This window comes from Theropithecus gelada, chromosome 1 (assembly GCF_003255815.1).
Source record: "Theropithecus gelada isolate Dixy chromosome 1, Tgel_1.0, whole genome shotgun sequence".
Taxonomy (NCBI): Eukaryota; Metazoa; Chordata; class Mammalia; order Primates; family Cercopithecidae; genus Theropithecus; species Theropithecus gelada.
The window spans coordinates 159,371,955-159,385,293 of NC_037668.1; the positions used below are offsets into that span (position 1 = coordinate 159,371,955).

Below are 13,339 nucleotides of genomic sequence, written 5' to 3' on the forward strand. Positions count from 1 at the left end.
CCATAAAGACTACAATGGAGGTAGAGCACAAAATTCTCAAGAGATGAATCTTTGTTAAGAGTGAGGAAGAACTACATGGTGGTTTTCGATCTGTTGATGCCCAGCAAGAGTTCATACTGGCTATAAGCAGGGGTGCAGGCTGTAATTGCAGGAGAGGAGGTTCACAAAAATAATTCAGTCCTACAGCCCAAACTGTGTTCTCTACTAAAAGGAATCAAGGCCCCCTAGAGAAATGGCTGACTCCATGTATGGTGCAGGATACAGATCCTGGAACATCTTTTTTTTTTGCCAGAAAGCAAGGAAACCATCGAAGTCCAACAGGATCACGTCAAAAGGCCATTGGAGTCAACTTGAAGAGATACTTATTAACCTAAGATGAGACAATATGAGCATCTAAAACAATTAATAGTGACTACAATGGGCTGAAACACATCAAATGCAAACAATAATCTATGAGTTCATAACCATATTCAGAAAAAAAAAACTATTGGTCACTACAGTGGAGGTTACTAGGTCACTAACTCATTATTCTGAAAAATGACTTAAAATGGGAGGTAGGGTGTAGAATTAGGTATTTATCCAGTTTCTCCTGTACAAACGTAAATGTTTAGGGAGATTGAAGTAGATGAAACAAATCTGGCAAAATGGAGATAACTGTTTAATCCAGGTGTTTGGTACATGGAGATTCATTATATTTCTTTTCTGTATATTTTATATCTGAACCTCCTCCGAAAAAAAAAAGCAAGACAGAATGTGAGCTAAGCAGCTTAGAGTTTAGGCAAGGCTTCTGCCTACAAGAGAGACTAGGATATGAGGTGCAATGTTAGTCCTGATGGGCCGAACCAACTGGAGGGATATACAGAGATGCCAAGTTGCAGAGGTATCATGTTGCCCAGCACTTGAGCTAGAATCCTAGATTCTAGATCTGGTTGGTAGCAGGTTTACTAGGTGGTAGATCTGACGCTACCTATAGAACTTCCTTTGCAGTCATGATTAGCTCAGAAACTACAAAAGGGCTTGCTCTTGAAAATGGAGACTGTCTTTGTCCATTTCATGCTGCTATAACAGAATGCCACAGACTGCATAATTTAAAAAAAGAAGAAGAAAGAAAGAGAGAGAGAAGGAAGGAAGGAAGGAAGGAAGGAAGGAAGGAAGGAAGGAAGGAAGGAAGGAAGGAAGGAAGGAAGGAAGGAAGGAAGGAAAAAGAAAAGAAAAGAATTTCTTGCAGTTCTGGAGGCTAGGAAGTCCAAGGTCAAAGAACATGCCTCTGGTGAGGGTCTTCTTGCTGCATCATCCCATGGCAGAAGGGCAAGAGAGAGTGAAAGAGCAAGAGGGCAAGAGGGGCTGAACTCTCTCACAAGGGCTAGCAGAGAAGTATGCACAGGTTAAGGGAAAAAGTCACAATGAATCCTGTAATGCACACTACTTTATCAAAAGCAGCTCAAAAAAGATCTCATTAACTCCCCCAACTCATCTCCACCCACATCTAAAGAGCCACACACAGCACCACCAAAGGCAGCAGAATGAGAACAGCGTTCTCCTCTATAGACCAGCTGTGAGTATCCAGACAGACAACCGACCTCGACAGCTCCACAGCAGCCCCAGAACAGCCCCTCCCTAACCACCACTCAAGTAACCAGCTGGGAAAGTATTCAGAAAACCCGCATCCTGACACACCACTGCCAAACAACTTAAACAGCAAAGAACAACCCATCTAAACAGCAATGCCGGCTGCCAGGAAAAGCTGTGTAGGGACAATGAGTAGAGGAAAAGCAGATCCCTTAGGGTCCACCAAGAGACCCAGTCTCTCAGCTTCAGCACTTCCAAATGCACAATCCATACACCTCTGGGGCCTGTGGATCTCCACGAGGCATATTGTCTCCTTCCATCTCCTCAAAGATAAATGAGCAGGCAAGCTGGCCAGAAAACCACTCACGGTATTACTCTTCAAAGAATCTTTATAGGGTCAAAGAGGAATGGGTCTACAGGCTACACGTATTCCCCGAAGATTTTCAGGATGATGTCAGAATCCCTTTCCAGATGTGTTTAACACTTTGTGGTCACTTGTATTCTTGCCACTGAGCGCCAGTGCTTTGTTCATTTGGACTGATTCCAGCTCACACTGACTCCAGCTTCCTGGATCTGATTACATTTAGCCAAGACTGTCATCCATACTGTACCTTTTCAAAGAGTCCTAAAAACAGCTCTTCACCTACTCTTTCAAAACAAGTAATAATACCTGCCAAAGAACGGGGAAAAAAGATGCAGAAAAAGAACATAATTAGCATACTACCAAGAGACCAAAAAGTGAAGGGAGAGGAGAAACTAAAAAATTACATGTGGGCTCATACTTATTTCCAAAGTGGGGCTAATATCCTTTTGCTTGTGTCTAAGGCACCAATTTTAAACTGTTACTGGGAAAAAAAAAAAAAAGAGAGAGAGAGAGAGAGAGAGAAAGAAAAAAGCAGGCCCAAATCTTTTTTTTTTAGTAGAGACTGGGTTTCGCCACATTGGGCAGGCTGGTCTTGAACTCCTGACTCAGGTGATCCACCTGCGTCGGCCTCCCAAAGTGTTGGGATTACAGGCATGAGCCACCGCGCCCAGCCTTTTCCAAATCTTAAAGTAAAACTTTCAGCATACAAAATAAGAATTGGTGAGAATTCCATTCCCTAGTTATTTACCCCATAGGCTGAAGAGCTGCCTCTGCCTCTAAGGATCAGGGCATTCTGTGTTTGATGGCAGAACCTAAGTCAGAATCCAGCACAATCCCTGACAAGTGAGAAGAACCTCAGGGTGAGTTGTCCTGACCTTGAAATTGCTTCTCTAACTCTTCAATTAAAAAAATATATAAGAGCTGGGCACAGTGGCTCATGTCTGTAATCCCAGCACTTTGGAAGGCTGAGGCGGGTGGATCACCTGAGGTCAGGAGTTGGAGAACAGCTTGACATGGCGAAACCCCGTTTCTACTGTAAATAAAAAAATTAGCCAGGCATGGTGGTGGGCGCCTGTAATCCCAGCTACTTAGGAGGCTGAGGCAGGAGAATCACTTGAACCCGGGAGGTGGAGGCTGCAGTGAGCCAAGATCACGCCACTGTACCCCAGCCTGGGTGACAGAGCAAGACTCTATCTCAAAGAAAAAAAAAAAAAAAAATCAAGTGGGAGATCCCCTCCTGCCACCTCAGTTGTTTGAACTCAGCTACTCTAGGTCCACCTTGTCCAGACCAAGGGCTCCCATGAGTGACAGTGAGACAGATCTGATCACTTAGAGGGCTAAAGGTAATTTTACAAAACCTGAAGATGTATAAGGAGAATGCAGCTGCTGCTCAGAAACTCCACTAGCCCAACTTGAAAAGACATCATCTACAGAGTAATACCCAGTTCTCAATTCTAGGCCTAATAGTTTGGCTGAGTGTCTCAGAAAAATGCCCTAAACTTTTCTGGTCTTCTTTTCCCCACCTAATGCAGGAAAACTAAGCTAAAATAAATTTTGTCACCAAACCAAAATGAAGCTCTCCAGGTGGTATGACTACTATACTCAGGAGACGTGAACTTCCCTTAACCCAAAAATAGCTATCTGGAAGTCAGCATCCTCAGAGTACATTTCAGATGCAAACTAGAAATATGTCGGTGTAAACTATGAAAGTCCAGAGCCGTTGCTTGAGTAAAACTAGATGCAGCAAAACCATGGGCTTTATGCATGACTGGTATTGTAAGAGAGGCCACAGGGAGTAGAATTAAATATGACACCTTCTTGACATATGATCAAAGCTCCTTCTAAACTCAATTTGGGGCACCATATATCACAAACCGGACAGCAAGAAATTAAGTAAAATATAAGTCTTTTTTTATGCCATCCCAATTACATCTTGGTCAGTTCACAAACATGTTCCAGCAAATGCTGGAGGAGTTTTTCTCTCTTTAGGAGTCCTCTCTCACTTTACCCTGTTTAACAAAAGACCTCACACACTTAGAAAGAGGATGGAGGCAGGCCAGCTTTGGGACATGCTGCACGGGGAGGACTGACTGTCCCAAAGAGTGAGCTCTACACCCCTCTGACAACTCCACAATAGACCAGCTACACACAAATGCCTGAAATAAGGAAGTCCATCAAGAAAATGAACAGTTGGCGAGATCAAGGCTTCTGGCCCAAAGGGCCTGCAGCTGGTCTGGCCATTCATCAAAAAATCTGAATTTAAATGGAGACACATTTGACTGTGACATGTAAGAAAAGAACTGGAGTGACAAAGGGTCTTGATTTTGGTTTCCTTTCCACCCTACACATCTGCCAATGGAAGAGTGAGAGTGCCTGTGGTGCTCCTGACACATCTGGGGTAGTTCCCATTCACAGTGCTCACCCTTTGGGATTTCCACACATTACAGGGTCATCGTCCATCTATGCTAACCTAGAATGTCCAGATAAAAGCTCCTGGTTAGAGACTGGAGAGAAAATTGTCAAATCTGAAAGCCCACGAACTGTCTCAGCCAGGGGGAACACATGTAGGAAAGACTACAGAATCAGATGTCAGAAGCCTAATTTCAGATTGGCCCCTACAGATTTATGACTGTGAGTAATTCACTTACTTTCTCTAGGCTCTGTTATTCTCACATCAATAATGAGAAAAGAGGACCAAACAGTCCCCCAGATCCCTTCCAATCGTAACATCCTCTGACTTTATGATTAAAGAGTGGTACTAATAAGGCTAAATCTGTGGCTTAACCCCAATAGGAGTTTTCCAGGATTATACTAAGAAAACTATTCCACACAGACAGAGCCACTCTGACCATGTCCCTCTCTACACCAGCCATCATACAGATATGTGCCAATGGTATGAGAAGTCCTTTTTACAGAAGACATTGACTGATTAAATAATAGGCTGATTTATTCATTCAACCAACAAATATTTACTAAGCACCTTCTAGGTATTTACGGATACAACAGAACAAAACAGACAAAACCCCTTCCCTTATGGAGCTTACATTTCAGTGAAGGAGGAGGGGAAGTCAGATATCAAATAGGAAATATGAAGTGGGGTATATTTTATGCAGAGTAGCCTAGAGGTTCTTGATGAGGTTACTTTTTTTTTCTTTTTCTTTTTTTTTAATTATACTTTAAGTTCTGGGATACATGTGCAGAATGTGCAGGTTTGTTACATAGGTACACATGTGCCATGGTGGTTTGCTGCACCCATCAACCCATAATCTACATTAGGTATTTCTCCTAATGCTATCCCTCCCCTTGCCTCCCACCCCCCGACAGGCCCCGGGTGTGTGATGTTTCCCTCCCTGTGCCCATATGTTCTCATTGTTCAACTCCCACTTATGAGTGAGAACATGCGGTGTTCGGTTTTCTGTTCCTGTGTTAGTTTGCTGAGAATAATGGCTTCCAGCTTCATCTATGTCCCTGCAAAGGACAAGAACTCATTCTTTTTTATGGCTGCATAGTATTCCATAGTGTTTACGTGCCATATTTTCTTTATCCAGTCTATCACTGATGGGCATTTGGGTTGGTTCCAAGTCTTTGCTATTGTGAATAGTGCTGCAATAAACATACGTATGCATGTGTCTTTATAGTAGAATGATTTTTAATCCTTTGGGAAAGGCCTTTGATAAGGTGACTTTTGAGCAACAATCCAAAGCAGTGAGAGAGTGAGCCATGCAGACACTATGGGAAGAATGTTCCAGGCAGAGGGAACAGCAAAGCCCTGAGACAGGACAGGGTCAAGCATGCCTGGCATGTTAAAGGAAACACCATGAGCCCAGTGTTTATTAAGAGGAGAAAGAACAGGAAAGTAGTAGGAAACTCAGTGAGACAGATAGTAGGAGCCAGATCATATAAAAAATGGAAAGTCACTGGAGGATTTGAACAGAGGAGTAAACATGATCTGAATTCCATTGCAAAAGGATTGTTCTAGCTGTTATATTGAGAGTAAACTGAAGGAGGCAAGAATGGAAACAAGGAAACCAGTTGGGAAACTACTGAGATAATCCAGGTGAGAGATAATGGCAGATGGGCCCAGGGCAACAGCAGTGAAGAGTAAAGAGGGACAGAGTCTGGGATATATTCTGAAGTTGAATCAATAGGACACTGGAGGACAGGATGATCTTGGAAAATCTTGGGACTACTGCAGAACCTAATGAAACTAAACGGCACTAAATTCCAACATCCACTGTGAAATCCTAAGACTAGGGATTTGTTCATCTCTGTCACCTAGCATCCAACCCAGTACTTCGCACATAATGAGGATACAAAAAATCTTGAATGAATAAATGTGGAACTGAATATATTACAAAGCCAAAAGATGTGCAGTTTGATAGGTCACTGGGAGACCAAAAAGCATCTGGTAGTAGACATATTTCACCAACAATGAATACCCCTCCCCTGAGTGAATCTTATTTATTTTTATTAAAAGTTCCTCTTTATAACTTATTTCACAGTAGTAAGCAATGACGCTGACAACTTCACATAATACAGCTAAGAATCTGAACAACTTGGCCATTTCCCTGAGAGGCCAGATGCAGTCACCAAACCTTACACCGCCTCAGCAACCCCCATCTAAAATACAGGGACAAATATTACACAAACAGTAAGCTCATGTTCTTACAGATACTAAATCATGAGGGTAACTAAAAAGGTATGCTTATGAATAATAATATTATAATAAACAAGGAATAAAATAAGCCAAATCTATACTATTCCTATAGGAGAAGCCAATGGGCTACCCTTGAATGTGCTCCACTTCCTCTGTGAAGCTGAGAACAAAAATGTCTAGATTTTTTTTTTCCCAATAACACTGCTCTGAGAAAGGTGACAATTCCCAACTGCAGAAGCTCCTCGGTCAAGGTGACTCTTGAGAGTCCCAAAGTTCTTAACCCACAGAGACTGACAATGTACAATATATAGAAGCAGAAAACTGAGCATAGGAAAAAGGGTACATTATAAACTACATTCTGGCAGCAGTTTCCTCGGTTAAGTCATTGATCATCTTGAAGGGCTAAATTAAAACCCAACATTAATCAGGCAGTAGGTGTAAAAAACATCTTATTTACCAAAATAGAAAAAGGAGGAAGAAAAATAAGACATGTAAAGTGTTTGAGATCAAATTACATTGTAAGGAAAGCTGCAATATTTGGGAGACCAAGACCTAGACAGATTCATCAGCTGAGTTGGAAATCATTTGATGTGACCTTGGACTAATTATTTAACTTCTGTGCCTCTGTCTCCCATCCGTGCCTGAGTCTCCCTTCAATGTGAAGGAGAACAAATGATTTCAGCCCCCTCCTACCTTAACAGGGATGTTATGAGGCTGAGATCATGTCTCTGGTAGCTCCAGGGGTTCCCTGCAGAAAGGCACTCCACAAACAGAGGACACTGTCTTTAGTAGGATAATTAAGGATCAGGCTGCTCTTAGAAACACCCCCACAGTATGGAGGCTCCCTCTCCCTGGCATCATTTGGCTTCAGAGTTGGGCAACCAAATATGCCTAAATAACATGACAAACTCAGGGTTTGGGGCCAGCATCTTGACAAATACTGTCAGGAGCCCTAGATGTGAATCCATTCTCACAAAGATAATAACTATATTCAAGTGTTTAATAAACATTTAGTAATGCTTTTAAGTCACCAGTATCTTCACAGAAATGACCATACTATTGCCCATCTATTAGAAGAGATGGTGTTCAAGGTATGAAGTAGCAGAAGGTTTGTGATCATGAACCCCTGGGCAAGTTAAGATCCTCAATTTCCACCTCTATAGGTGGAAGTATAGGCCTAACAATACTAAGGATTAAAAGTGAAATGCTGCTGGCGCAGCCCTGGGCTCACAAAAGCAGCAAAACAAGTACTAAAGCCCTCCTCCCTCCCACAGTTCTGCCCAATAAATAACAAGTGCTGTTAATTCTTTAATTGTGGATCCGAGGAAAATGAAACAGGGTTCATCCATAAACATCTTATCTGCCTTGATTCGCCTGTAACTCCTTGACTGGAGCAGAGTAAACAAGCTGAACTTTAATTAGGATCATAACATAGAAAAGATCCTAGGTAAGCCAGGCTCATAAACTCCAGACAATTGGGAGGAGACTGGTTTTTAATGGACTGCTCCATACTTGGCTTAGTCAATGACAGAAGCAGACCCAGTCCTTTGTCCCAGCTTCCCAAAGAAATCCATTAGCCAGGCCCACATAGCTTCAGTTCGGATGTGGGGTCAGAGGCTTCTATTCCGGTGATTGTGGTCTAAGAATAGAACTCCCAAACACAAGGCAAATGGATTCACAAGAATTGTGTTCATCTACTATCCACGTTACCATCTGAGGACTATTTAAAGCACAAGGCCAGAAAGTCCCTCTCTGAATGGGAGGACCAACAAGGGGAAACAGGCAGGGCATGTTTTTAATATAGTTCTGCTACAACTTGCAAATATAGTGCAACTTGTAGAGCCCCAGTCTGGATGCCAGGATCTTGAGATACACATCCATCCCCAACAGCTCAGATATCTCACTTGGCTACCTGTCAACCATTGAGCAAGGAATTGTCAAGTCCATTTGACAAATGGGCAAGTGGGAAGCATGGAAGGACAGATTTACACAGTGCTAAGTCCACTGCTAATAACAGCAATAGCTAAAGCTGATTGTGTGCTTCTACATGCCAGGCCCTTACTAGACATGTCACCTTCACTCACTGTAACTTCACAACCTCCCTATAAAATAGCTAGTTATTTTGTGCACATTTAGCAACAAGAACAGTGAGGTTCTGGGAGATTAAGCAATTTACTCTCATGATAAAACTTACATGTGGCACAGCTAGGATTTGAACCCAGTTCTTTCTAACACTAGCACTTATTTGGGGTTTTGTTTGTACCATGCTGCTTCTCTTGGTTTCTTTCTGCTAACTGCTAACTTAAGAATGCAAGGAACCTATAATCCAAAACCATACTCTAAGCATTAAATCTCATAACTTGTGACTTATGTCATCGATTTGGTGAGCAAAGAGAATTAAGTAGTCCAGAGCCAACAGCAGAGTCTTCAGGGACAGACACCAGATCACAACTCCAATTAGGGGGACTAAACAGATAAATTCCACATCAAAGGAATCTTTACTAGGAAAAAAATCACGTGACCTTCAGCCTCTGATAAGCCTTCATCTCATCATTTCTCCTGTCCTGACACTCCTACACTTCAACTAGCTTCAAATATTCTGTATCCACACCAAAGACTGATTCAGCACTTTGCAATCACAAACCCAAAGGCAAGTTCCCTGCGGCTGCATCAGTATGAAGATTTTATTTTGCAAAGCTACTTCCCTGACCAGCCTCCCTGCGCAGACCTCTTCAAATTTCCCAGATTAAGAACACATTCGAAGTGACAACTCCAGGCCTTACCATGTTCAACAAAGTGGTCACAATGTGTCAGATGAAGGGCAAGATCAATTCTCTGGGTGTCTTGCATCTACATCTCTTACAGAAAGTTACCATCATCAAAATCTTTAGCATCACTCAAATCATCAACAATAGTTAAAAGAAAAATAACACACACACACACAAAAATTAGTAGCAAAGATAAGCCAGTACAAGTAAGTGTGACACAGTCCAAACCAAGCTGGGCACATTCTCACAATCCCTTGGAAATGACTTTACCTGAAGGCTATGTGACTCATTTAACTCGGCACTAAGATGGAAAGGTCTAGGGCTCTACAGAAGTCCCTGGTAGGGAAGTGACTGAGGCCTGTGCTGGAGAAGGATGTGCCGTGTCGCTGGGTTCTGGGCCTGGGTGGTCGGTGGGTGGGATGGAGGCAACCTTGGAGCAGCACTTGGAAGACACAATGAAGAATCCCTCCATTGTTGGAGTCCTGTGCACAGATTCACAAGGACTTAATCTGGGTCGCCGTGGGACCCTGTCAGACGAGCATGCTGGAGTGATATCTGTTCGAGCCCAGCAAGCAGCTAAGCTAACCTCTGACCCCACTGATATTCCTGTGGTGTGTCTAGAATCAGATAATGGGAACATTATTATCCAGAAACATGATGACATCACAGTGGCAGTGCACAAAATGGCCTCTTGATGCTTCATATCTGTTCTTCAGCAGCCTATCACAGGAACTCGATCCTACCTATGTTAATTACCTTATAGAACTACTAAAGTTCCAGTAGTTACGCCATTCATTTAATGTGCATTGGGCACTTTTCTATTTATTTAAGAGTCAATTGCTTTCTAATGCTCTATGGACCAACTATCAAGATATTAGTAAGAAAGGATCATGTTTTGAAGCAGCAGGTCCAAGTCACTTTGTATATAGAATTTTGCTATATTCAATAAAGCTGTTTGGAGGAAAAAAAAAAAAAAAGAAGTCCCTGGTAGGAAAACTTCATGCTTTTCCAAGCCAGGTCTCCAGGGCCTGGCTCTGACATGGTTACCACTTCCACAGAGAAGTTGACAACAACTGGTCACATTCTTTTCTCTACCCTATTCCTCCCCATCAGGTGAAGACAGCTAACTGCTATGTATCTTATCTAAGGAGGCTAACTTGCAGCAATGATGTGGCATGACAAATGAGAAGTATGGGGATCTTGAACAGTCAAAGTACACAGTTAACATGAAAAAGAACAGGCTGTTCACCAAGTTAACAGTTTTCAAGTCCACAGCCAGTATTTTCCCCATATTCATTTCTCATAAATCTATATCAAATCAGGAGAGATGGTGAAATGAGGCTCTAAGCTTCCATGCACCAATCTTAAGGGGAAAAAAAATGTCTTTTCTTCTAAGAGGGGCGCCCTAGCTATAACCTCTTTTGAGGTGGTTGAATGCGCTTGGTGTTCTGAGTAAAAAAGAAAAAAAAAAAAATTTTTTCCCTATTTAGAGAAATGGAGAAATTAAATGGTTTATATACAGACCCGATCTCTTTCATAGAGTTCGCTTGGAGGTAATACCACAATTTCAGGCCCTCTTTGAAGAAATACCATCTCATGTTGGGTTCTAATTAAAGATATGCTGTTTTGCCAGGCGCGGTGGCTCACACCTGTAATCCCAGCACTTTGGGAGGTCGAGGCGGGTGGATCACCTGAGGTCAGGAGTTTGAGACCAGCCTGGCCAACCTGGTGAAACCCCGTCTCTACTAAAAATACAGAAATTAGCTGGGCATGGTGCGGGTGCCTGTAATCCCAGCTACTCGGGAGGCTGAGGCAGGAAAATCACTTGAACCTGGGAGGCAGAGGTTGCAGTGAGCTGAGATTGCACCATTGCACTCCAGCCTGGGTGACACAGCGCGAGACTCCGTCTCAAAAAAAAAAAAAAAAAAAAAAAAAAAGTTTTAAAACATTAACCTGTAAGTTGTCCATATTAAATAATAAGCATTTAGGGTAGGGGCTGGATGTATAATACTAAGTCAAGGAAGTTCAAAATACAGATCATTCAGTAACAGTGGTAGTGACAAAAGAGATCCTGGCTAATGCTACCACCATCCTAATCCTGTGGGAAAATGCCACCTGGAAACATTTCTATCAACCACACCATCAGATAGGGAAGCTGAGTAATTGGTCCAATTGCCAGACATTGACATATTCAAATCAATCAATCAGTAGTCACCAAGTGACTAAAAAATGGACGACACTCCACTGTGTGCTACAGTATACATCAGGCATTTCTAGTCCTAGTCCTGCTCTTTAACTTTCAAGGGCAAATCAGGTTCAACCTTAATGTGAAAGAATAAACAATAAATCAGAGAGCATTTATTATAAATTGCCAAAGAAGGTTTAGTCCAGTTAGCCAAGTTACCTCACTATTTCTCAAATGCTAAACCCACTCCGAATGAGAGGAGCTGCTCCATCAACCAAATAGATCCAGATTGTCTCTACGGAAGAAGCAGCAGAGCTGAGAAGCCCACTGATCAAGACTACATCTGCCCTTTCTCTCTAGATTCCTTAGAAAAGAGAGCCACCCCCTCCTCCATCTCAGTCTGAGATGCACCAAGGATGAAACTTTCTACAAAAGAGGAAGGTCTGAAGGACACTAGCAACTGTCATGAGTTTCCCTATGACTCGAAGCCTCTTGGCTCTAGCATAGGGCAGCCGTAGTCCACATTCAGAAGCATCTTGTTTCCTGTTCTCTAGGTTAGAGCCCCAGCTAAGAATAGCACCCCATTCATGCTGCTGTGTACACATCCTTTTCACTTGCTATTTTCTCTCACACACACATAAAGCCTGGGTCTTGTACATTCTCCAAGGTAAATGCAAATATTTATAAATGGGCATAGAGCAGCAGTTTTATTCCCTGTCCAGTCTACAAAAAGGCACTACCTAGAAGAATTCCACACCAGAGCTGAGTGACACTGGAATAACTGGGCCACAGGCTCCCTCTCTGAAGTTCCAAATAGAGACTCACACTCAGAAATAGTAACCTAGTGGAAAAACATATAGGATGCCCAGTACCTGTGCAGAACTTCACCTCTGTGCATGACCTAAACTTAAAGAAAACCAGAAGTTTGTAAAATTGATCTCTTTTTATTACATGAAATCATGTGAAATTATCAACAAAATGGTAATGTCATATGATTTAACCTAATAGAATCCTAAAAAGCAAATCAAGCATTTAGTTAACAAACAAGAAGGCAAAATCCATTGTTTCACAGGTGGTTCCACTATGGAACACTTTGTAAGACAGGCCTAGCATTATTAAGAAACATCTATTCGCTCGTGGTTCCATGCCTATATCCATATGTGTTCCTGGCCCTCAAGAGACATGGTACAGGCAAGTGAACAGACAAATACCACATAGTATGGAAACTACTACTCTACAGAGAAGTGCAAAATAAGAACCCTATATATAACTCAATTATAACATTTCTCAATGACACTGAATTCTGCCTGGTTGTTTGTATGTGAGCCTCACTAGTGAGATGATGCACGCTCAGAGGCAGGAACCCTATTTATTTGTCTTTAAATCCCCAGCATACAGCACAGTTCTTGCACACAGTCAATGCTAAATGATGTTTTCCCAAAGACTCAATGACTTAGAGGCCAAGTAGCCTCTGTAAAAATGAGGTGAGTAGTGACATTTCCATTAATAACTTTCAGGTTTTTATGTTTTAGACCAGACTATTAATTATAGCACTGGAAAGAGAATAACAGACTCCTGATTACAGAACTACAAAGAAAAGCAGCCAGGGGGTGGCGGTGGGGAGACTATACTTTATAATCAAAATAAATCTGAAAATATAGACTAAAGTCTGCCTCTAACTGGGAGTATGGCAGCATCTTTTTGTCTCTCAATTTAATCTCCTTTTATTTCAACTGATTTTCCTTACAAGTACAACAGAACCGTCAACTGCAAAAGGTGTAAAGGAGTTCTGAGAA

At 42.1% G+C, this 13,339-nt stretch overlaps 1 protein-coding gene and 1 pseudogene across 3 annotated transcripts in view; one reads left to right on the forward strand and one right to left on the reverse strand.

Moving 5' to 3' along the window:
* Positions 1 to 13,339, reverse strand: part of SRGAP2 (SLIT-ROBO Rho GTPase activating protein 2) — a 249,053-nt gene that overhangs the window by 195,700 nt on the left and 40,014 nt on the right. The gene's annotated exons all lie outside the window — the stretch shown is intronic.
* Positions 9,707 to 10,335, forward strand: LOC112618162 (annotated as a pseudogene). The gene has a single exon (XR_003118032.1). The product of XR_003118032.1 is annotated as a ragulator complex protein LAMTOR5 pseudogene (transcript).